Source organism: Trichechus manatus, unplaced genomic scaffold, assembly GCF_000243295.1.
Source record: "Trichechus manatus latirostris isolate Lorelei unplaced genomic scaffold, TriManLat1.0 scaffold00058, whole genome shotgun sequence".
NCBI lineage: Eukaryota > Metazoa > Chordata > Mammalia > Sirenia > Trichechidae > Trichechus > Trichechus manatus.
The window spans coordinates 6,510,045-6,517,857 of record NW_004443994.1 but is presented as its reverse complement, the minus strand read 5'-3'; positions in this window follow the sequence as shown (position 1 = coordinate 6,517,857).

The following is a 7,813-nucleotide window of genomic DNA, read 5'->3' as shown; positions in this document are numbered from 1 at the left end:
TAAGATTTCTACCAACTTCTGCAGTCTGAAATTGATCAGACATGCAATCAAGATGCATTGATAATTACTGGCGATTGGAATGTGAAAGTTGGAAACAAAGAAGGACTGGTAGTTGGAAAATATGGCCTTGATGATAGAGATGACAGGGGAGATCTCATGAGAGTGTTTTGCAAGACCAATGACTTATTCATGGGAAATATCTTTTTTCAACAACATAAATGGCGACTATACACATGGACCTTGCCAGATGGAATACACAGGAATCAAATCAACTATATCTGTGGAAAGACATGATAGAAAAGCACAATATTATCAATCAGTACAAGGCCAGGGGCCAACGTTGGAACAGACCATCAATTGCTCATATGCAAGTTCAAGTTGAAGCTAAAGAAAACTAAAACATGAGAGTGAAAATATGACCTTGAGTACATCTTACCTGAATTTAGAGACAATCGCAAGAATAGATTTGGTGCATTGAACACTAATGACCGAAGATCAGACGAGTTGTGGGATGACATCAAGGACATCGTACATGAAGAAAGCAAAAGGTCATTAAAAAGACAGAAAAGAAAAAAAAGACTAAAATGGATGTCAGAAGAGACTCTGAAAGTTGCTCTTGAACGTAGAGTAGCTAAAGTGAAGGAAGAAAAGATGAAGTAAAAGAGCTGAACATAAGATTTCAAAGGGTGGCTCGAGAAGACAAAGTAAGTGTTATAATGAAATGTGCAAAGACTTGCAGTTAGAAAACCAAAAGGGAAGAACACGCTTTGCATTTCTCAAGCTGAAAGAACTGAAGAAAAAAACTCAAGACTCAAGTTGCAATATTGAAGAATTCTACGGGCAAAATACCACATGATTCAGGATGCATCAAAAGAAGATGGAAGGAATACACAGCATCACTGTATCAAAAAGACTTGGTCGATGTTCAACCATTTCAAGAGGTAGCATATGATCAGGAACTGATGGTACTGGAGGAAGAAGTCTAAGCTGCACTGAAGGCATTGGCGACAAGCAAGGCTCCAGGAATTGATGGAATATCAATCGAGATGTTTCGACAAACGGATGTAATGCTAAAAGTGCTCACTTGTCTATGCAAAGAAATTTGGAAAACAGCTACCAGGCCATCTGACTGGAAGAGATTCATATCTGTGCCCATTCCAAAGAAAGATGATCCAACTGCTCATGTAGAACCTGTACATAGACCAAGAAGCAGTTGTTTGAACATAATAAGGGGATACAGCATGGTTTAAAATTAGGAAATGTGTGTGTCAGGATTGTATCCTTTCACCCTAATTATTCAACCGGTATGCTGAGCAAATAATCCGAGAAACGGCACTATATGAAGAAGAACGTAGCACCAAGATTGGAGGAAGACTCATTAACAACCTGCAATATGCAGATGACACAACCTTGCTTGCTGACAGTGAAGAAAACTTGAAGCACTTACTGATGAAGATTAAAGACTACAGCCTTCAGTATGGATTACACCTTAACATAAAGAAAACAAAAATCCTCACAACTGGACCAATAAGCAACATCATGATAATGGAGAAAATATTGAAGTTGTCAAGGATTTCATTTTACTTGGATCTACAATCAACACCCATGGAAGCAGCAATTAAGAAATCAAATGATGTTGTCATGGATTGAATTGTGTTCCCCAAAAATATCTGTTGGCTTGGCTGGGTCATGTTTCCCAGTATTGTATAATCGTGCACCATTTTGTAATCTGATGTGATTTCCTTATGTGTTGTAAATTCAATCACTATGATCTAATAAGACGGATTAGCGGCAGTTATAGTGATGTGGTATACAAGATCGGATAGTGTCTTAATCCAATCTTTTTTGAGATATAAAAGAGAGAAGCCAGCAGAGACACACGGGAACCTCATACCACCAAGAAAGCAGTTCTGGGAGAAGAGCTTGTCCTTTGGACATGAGGTACCTGCACTGAGATGCTCCGAGACCAAGGGAAGACTGATGCATCACAAGGACCTTCCTTCAGAGTCGATGAAGAGAGAAAGCTTTCTCCTGGAGATGATGCCCTGAACTTTGACTTGTAGCCTACTAGACTGAAAGAAAATAAATTTCTCTTTGTTAAAGCCATCCACTTGTGGTACTTCTGTTATAGCAGCACCAGATGACCAAGACAGACATATTGCATTGGGCAAATATACTGCAAAAGACCTCTTTAAATTGTTAAAAAGCAAAGATGTCACCTTGAGGACTAAGGTGCACCTAACCCAAGCCATGGTATTTTCCATTGCCTCATATGCATGGGAAAGCTGGACAATGAATAAGGAAGACCAAAGAAGAATGGACGCATTTGAATTATGGTGTTGGCGAAGAATATTAAATATACCATGGGCTGCCAGAAGAATGAACAAATGTATCTTGGAAGATATACAACCAGAAAGCTTCTTAGAAGTGAGGATGATGAGACTGCGTCTCATGTACTTTGGACATATTATCAGGAAGGATGAGTCCTTGGAGAAGGACATCATTCTTGGTAAAGTAGAGAGTCACTGAAAAAGAGGTAGACCCTCAATGAGATAGACTGACACAGTGGCTGCAACAATGGGCTCAAACACAGCAATATTTGTGAGGGTGGTGCAGGATCGGGCAGAGTTTCGTTCTGTCGTACATAGGGCCGCTGTGAGCCAGAACTGACTTGACAGCACCTAACAACAACAAGAATTTATTCAACACTCAGTATATACTAGACAAGTGATAAACCTTTACAAGTATTCTCTCACTTAATTCTCACAAGGGTCAATGATGCAGGTACCATTATCCTCACTTCACAGATGAAGACACTGACACTCAGAGTGGTAAATTATTCACCCAGGTTACAAAGGCCAAAGCAAGCAATCTGATTCTAAGGTCCTGTGCTCTTAATCTCTCTAGATACAATCTCCATGAATGCTCTGGAAGCTGTATCCTCTGCCCTTGAAACAGTGCCTGGCAAATACCAGGTGCTCAAAAAATATTATTTGACTGAATGAATAAATATCCCATGCTGCCTAGGCCTGGGTCAGGGTCAGGTGGTTTTGTGCTCTGCAAACTGAGGAGGTCTGACAGCAACATTTGTTTGGCCTTTCCAGTTCCTCAGAACTTTCTGCTCATATTTGGAACTTCTTAGGTAATTGTCACATCAGTGTTCCCTCTTTGTTTTAGCTGGATGAGAGTACGTACTACTTTAAAAATGGGTGATTATTATGTTTATCACAAAGTTATTTTTAACATTGGGCAAAAAAGGTAATTATTGAATGTCCAATGACAAGCAATTGGTCAAATAAATTATGGAAATGCGTATGATAGGATACTCAGCAGCCATTAAAAATCAAGTTGTATATGAATACAACATGGCATGAAAACACAGTCTTGATAAATTGTCCATGGGAAAAGCAGGTTACAAAACAATATGTAGAGTATGATTCCAATAATCTATGTAAATATATATTTATGCATAGTAAAAGGTTTGGAAGAAAATATGTTAAGAGTAGTTATTTCTACTATATAGTAGTGGCAAAAATATAGGTGGTTTTAATTTTATTAATTGTTTTTTAGAAAACATTTCTCAAGTTTTCTACAATAACTTTAAATTTTTAAATAAGACAAAAGTAATACTGTAATTTTTAAAAAGGAGTTATAATAAAATTTTGTCAGCTTTATTTTGTCCTCACTTCTTTGCCAAATTGTCATCCAAATTAAGTTAAAACCAGGAAAAAAAATATGGGGGAAAGAGAATTCTTCCTACCCTAATCCTCAAAATCACCTTCTACCCTGACCCTTGACCTCACTATGTCCCCTAAACATAAGCCACCTTGTGAACCTTCAAATTCTTACCGTTTTCTGTCTCACCTTCCATCCTTTACCCTTCTCATACTCCTCCCCTCAGCCAGCAGACCTCCACTCCCAGTCCTTGTTCTAATGACTGACTTCCACACAGAAAAGGTCCAATTCCACACCAGCCCACATCAGTCCCTGACCTCTCTGACCTCTGAGGGCCTGGGAAAGGGAGCCTGAACTCAATCCTAGTCAGGAGAGTGGGAAGTGGCAGTGAGATGCCCCCACAGAGCCGGCTCCCATGCTGGCTTTATCCTTGGTTCAGGAGCTGGGATTTCCTGCCGGAAGCTCTAGGCCTGAACACAATGGGGATTATCAGTCACCATCAGGGGATTAGGACCCTGTGTGAGCCCTCCTCTGAGCTTTGCAGTTTCCAGGCGTTTCCTGTGTGAAACTTTACTTCCGTGGAAGCTCTTGTTTTGGTCTTTTCCAAGATGGAAACCCTTCCCCCAGCTTCCTATTCCTACCCCTCTTTCAACCTTGGGTCAGCTACTTTTTACTTCCCATCTTTTCCTTCATTAGGCCTAAATGAACTTAAATTGATAATGGTAAGTGCCTTGGTAAGGAAAGTATTTCCACTCTTTCTAGATCTTTCTTCCTTTTTTAATCATAGGTGAAACTGGTGTGATTTAGTTGGCCTCCATGATGATAATAATAATTTTATCAACTGAGTCATTTAATAAATTATACCTGAATTGAAGTTTAAACTCTTAATTAATAATTGCTGTGTTTAACAGCCCTCAATAGAGGGTTTTCCTATATTAAAAACCAAAGGGGCTGAATAAAAATCCTAATAGTTTACTTTTAAGATAAAGTTTTAAAAAGGGCATAATTTATGAATACAAAAGCAGAATTGCTTTTAAAATGTATGTCACAAAATAGTAGCTACCATTCACTGAATATTTACCATATGTATCAAGTGGTTTACTCACGTTTAGATCATTCAGTCCTAAGGATCACCCATACTACAATGACAAACCCGACACTCAGGGAAGGTGAATAACTCACTGAGATCATGCAGTATGTAAGTGTCAGAGCTGGGTTTTGGACCTACCCTCTGTGACCACGAAGTCTGTGCTTTTAACCCTACACTGTACCACTGCCTCCCAAAGCAGCTGATACCACTCACATCCACCAATAGTCCCTGATATTACTGTAGTTATTAAACATGACTTTGAATCTGAAAACTTGTTTTCCTCTCACCTATACTACCCCCGACCACAGCTTCTCAAAGCGGAACACCATTGCCCACAGAAGTTCAGAAGGCACTCAGAAAAAGATGAAAAGATGATGGTGCTTTTTCCAATGGACCCCAAGTAATTCAAAAGAAAAATTCAATTAACCACAAAGTCAGTGTCAATAGGTTAAACAAAGATATTATTTTTCTAATGTATGTGTCTATGTATGTACATGTGATATATATTCTGCTGTTGTTAGCTGGTGTCAAGCGTTCTCTGATTCATGTGACCCCATGCGCAACTGAATGAAACACTGCCAGGTCCTGCCCCATCTCCATGATAGGTTGTGGATTGGACCATGATGATCCATAGGGTTTTCACTGGCTGACTTTCAGAAGTAGATCACCAGACCTTTCTTCCTAGTCAGTCTTATTTTGGAAGCTCTGCTGAAAGCTGTTCAGCATCATAGAAACCTGCAATCCTCTACTGACAGATGGTTGTGGCTGCATATGGGGTGCATTGGCCAGGAATCAAACCAGGTCTCCTGCTCGGAAGACGAGAATTCTACCAGTGAGTATGTGTGTGTATATAAAATATCAGATACTTTCAAACAATTTTTGGAGTGTTCCTGGCTTTCTGGGCAGATGCTTTTTTAAGCTCATGCTTACCTGCCTATTGAGTAACTGAGTATTGCCTTACTGCTGCTTCCCAAGTTAAATGTGGGGAAGAGAGAAACCAAAGAAAAGGAAAGGAGAATGCAGGAAAAGTGCATCCATTCAGAAATGGAGGCGTGAGATTAAAACTGCCAAAGGAAGACCTGTTGTCCCTCTTCCTGCAGCCCTATGATTCCCACACACAGGCTTCACTCTCCTCTCCTGCAGGAGGGTAAACTCCTGAGGGGAGTAAGCCCCCGACAGGAGAGGAGAGGCAGCCAGGGTCTAGGGGTGTAGCCTGCCTCCTAGGGCCAGGCCCGCTCTGATTCAGCTAGGGAGTGTGGCCCGGACCTGTGCCTCACTGTTTACACACGGATCCCACTGGGACCCATTTTACAGTGACTCAGATCAGCTATCCTTGCCCTGTGAAGCCTGACAGATGTTAGTGCCTGCTCTGGGTAAACACCCCAACAGTCCGTTCAAATTAATTAATTTTTTATGACATCCAGTCAGACCCGTGAGGCGGGAATCTCTGAGATCATGATGACATATGTGGCTCTGGTGCCTCAGAGTGCTGCAGTTGATGTGGTTTCCACGGGACCTCGGGTCACATGCAGGGCCACTAGCTGTGCTTTGAAGTAAACAATCCCAGAACGTAGTCAATGTGAAAATATGTAAGGGAGGGCAGCCGGCAATTTTTAGGGCAAGATGGCAGCCGTGCAGTCAGATGAGCCTGCTATGCTCCCAGGCGAGGTGAACCCCTAAACCTTCATCTGAAAAAGAAAACTGTGGGCCCCGTTGGGGTGCTGTAAAGGCTATGTTCTTTGAAGGAACTCTGAGATTTTCTAAGGGAATCCAAATTTATCGACCAAGGGCACTGAGATTTCCTGGAAGGTTTTGAGTGTTGGTCAAGGAGCCTTCTTCCAGTCCCTCAGATAATCTGCTCAGGGTGCCATGAATTTATGGCCTATGAGCCCTAGGATGTAGCTCTGAGCATTGACAAAGCGCTGATATTCAGCAAGTCCTCTGAGGTCTTGTGACCTAGCAAGGAAAAAGTCCAGGGCTGGATTCCAGTTCTTCATCAAAGTAAATGGCTTCAGTCAATGTTGTGAGGAATTTCTGCTTTCTCTGCTGGTAACTGTGCCATCAAACAGGAACAGAAAGTTCAGTGAGTCCAGTGTCGACTCACTCAGGCCTGAAGGCTCACAGGGGGCTGAGGAGTGAGATATGTGGAAGGGCCTTCGACACAATTACTGAAGCACCATAGTGCATGATTTCTCCTTCTGTTCCTACCACTCCTGTCTCCTAGCACCGTTTTTGGTACCCGCCCATGACCAACTTTCCTTGCCTAGGGTGGAAATAGGGGGAAAGGGATGGCCAACTTTTTTTTTTTTTTTTAAATTTTATTGTTGTACTTTAAGTGAAAGTTTCCAATTCAAGTTAGTCTCTCATACAAAAACTTATACACACAATGTTATGTGACCCTAATTGCTCCCCTATACTGTGACAACACATTCCTCCTTTCCACCCCTGATTTTCCATGTCCATTTAACCAGCTCCTGACCCTCTCTGCCTTCTCATCTCACCTCTGGACAGGAGTTACCCATTTAGTCTCATGTATCTACTTGAGCTGAGAAGCACACTCTTTACGAGTATCATTTTATGTTCCATAGTCCAGTCTAATCTTTGTCTGAAGAGCTGGCCTCGGGAACGGTTTTAGTTCTGGGTTGACAGAGAGTCTGGGGGCCATGCTTTCTGGGGTTCCTCCAGTCTCAGTCAGACCATTAAGTCCGGTCTTTTTACTAGAATTTGAGTTCTGCACCCCACTTTTCTCCTGCTCCATCAGGGACTCTCTATTGTGTTCCCTGTCAGGGTGGTCATTGGTGGTAGCCGGGCACCATCTAGTTCTTCTAGTCTCGGGCTGATGGAGTCTCTGGTTTATGTCTCTTGGGCTAATACTTACCTTGTGACTTTGGTGTTCTGCATCCTCCTTTACTCCAGGTGGGTTGGGACCAAGTGATTCATCTTAGATGGCAGCTCACTGGCTTTTAAGACCCCAGATGCCACTCACCAAAGTAGGATGCAGAACATTTCTTAATAAACTTTGTTATGCCAATTGACCTAGATGTCCCC